This window comes from Solanum dulcamara, chromosome 7 (genome assembly GCF_947179165.1).
Source record: "Solanum dulcamara chromosome 7, daSolDulc1.2, whole genome shotgun sequence".
Classification (NCBI taxonomy): domain Eukaryota; kingdom Viridiplantae; phylum Streptophyta; class Magnoliopsida; order Solanales; family Solanaceae; genus Solanum; species Solanum dulcamara.
In genome coordinates, this window is record NC_077243.1 from 45,878,024 (window position 1) to 45,879,932 (window position 1,909).

General features: G+C 41.3%; 1 pseudogene; it reads left to right on the forward strand.

Annotated features, from left to right (window-relative positions):
* The first annotated feature begins 603 nt into the window (after positions 1-603).
* LOC129898018 (5S ribosomal RNA) lies at positions 604-722 on the forward strand (annotated as a pseudogene).
* Positions 723-1,909: the final 1,187 nt, after the last annotated feature.

The window sequence follows — 1,909 nt, forward strand, 5'->3', positions numbered from 1 at the left end:
GGACTGATCTCCAGATGTTAATCATAATTGAAGTTCCTCGATCTGAGATATTAGCTGGGGAACCCTCATAGAGTCTTCCTAGTTCCTTGTCCTATAACTTTACTTAGTTTCAGCTGCATAGGTGGTATTGATTGAAAATAAAAGGGCTGATTCATTAGCCTACTCGCAATAACCTGTATAGCACCCTACACTAGAAGAGTATAGAATAGGTGCGTAATGACATTGATAATTTGGGAATCCTTAGCCTCGTATATTCTTTCTTAACTGAGTAGGTATCCTTTGATCGAAGGAGCAGGGGCTAATATTGTTAATTGACAGGTAACATTCCCTCTAGAGTCATCTGGCGCTGGAGTATGAAGTGAGTCTTGTAGCCCAGGTCATATTGTGGAATCCTCGACCACGCGTATTACTTCCTGCCTTCCGTAAATAATATTAACTGGTACCATGTTGAGGGATGTGGCGTTCAAGTGCGCCACTAGTTCGTAATTAGCTAATCCTGCTGGTTTTCCTTAGCCCTTTTTACAATTCCCTTAACATAACTTATAGTACCTGGGGTACATAATCCCATGTCGCTTCTCCGCCGTTAGTTCAGATTCTTCTACCTTGCGCAATTATACTAGCCCTAATGTACTAAATTCCACCAAAATTTCAAAGTTAAATGTGCTGGGGCGAGAGTAATACTGGGATGGGTGACCCCCCGGGAAGTCGTCGCGTTGCGTTTCATTATAGTCCTTGCAATAATGTGCGGGGCACTCAACTTAGCTCCAAATTTACCTCAACGTTGTCTCGCGAGTCTTTATGTTTTCCCTTGTACTTTCCTTTGTTATCTTGCATCCTGTATCGGGGTAGACCTTTAGTTCCATTATGACCATGTCCCTTTTTTGGTCATTTTGATTTAACTTCTCCTATTGTATTCACCCCTCTCTGTACGCACCCATTCATTAAGGTTGGCTACTGAGTAGCGCTAAAGTTCGTTCATATAGTGACCTTTATAGCCGCTTTGAGTTCTGTCTGTCATTAGCTGGCATAATCCCAAAGAAGTTTGGCATATGAGCTCGCCATCCTATAGTAACCAGCTAGTTCAGCCCGTCTTACTTAAACCATTTTACACTTTCCTTACCCCAGCTGGTAACACTTTATTGTTGTTATATCATGTCTTCCTTTACCTTTACGAAACTATGAGAAGGTGCTCAACTTAACCTGAGAAATATCCTAGCATTGTCTCGCTAGGTCTCACCTTGTCGTACTTCTTTCCTTTCCCCTATTCACTCTATTTTCTTCTCCACAAGAGGCTTTTTATTCTTTTATCCTTGGTTATACTTCTATCGTAACATCATTTGCGACGAACTCTATAGCCAACCTTTTGGCTTTTTAGTTTAGCATGATGTCGCTATCCTTCAGAGTGTCTCCTGAATCATTTGATATATGTTCATCATTATACCCTTTTCCTTTTCATACGCATTCACCTTCTAGCGTTATGTTATTCCAGATCTTGCTGAAAACTTCTTATGTCACAACCCAACCCTGTAGGCCGCAACTGGGGTCCGACCTAGACCCCCCGTATACATATCTATCAGCTGTGGTCACATTGAACTATAAATAAAACAATATCATGTAACAGAGGCCCACTGGGCGATAACATTTTCATAAACCTGTAGCCCTTTTCCGTTTGTATCACAACATGATAGGGCACGCAAGACGACAAGGCTGTCATTACATATTAACATATATCGAATATCATGTAGACCCAGTTGAATCAAACTGACATACACAACCCACATATACATGTCTATAGACCTCTAAAAATATAAATGTCAATATATGGCGGGATAGGGTCCCCCGCCGTACCCCCGAATAGACAAAACAATTTTATACATCAGTGGACAGTATCAAAAACTAGGCCCCGATA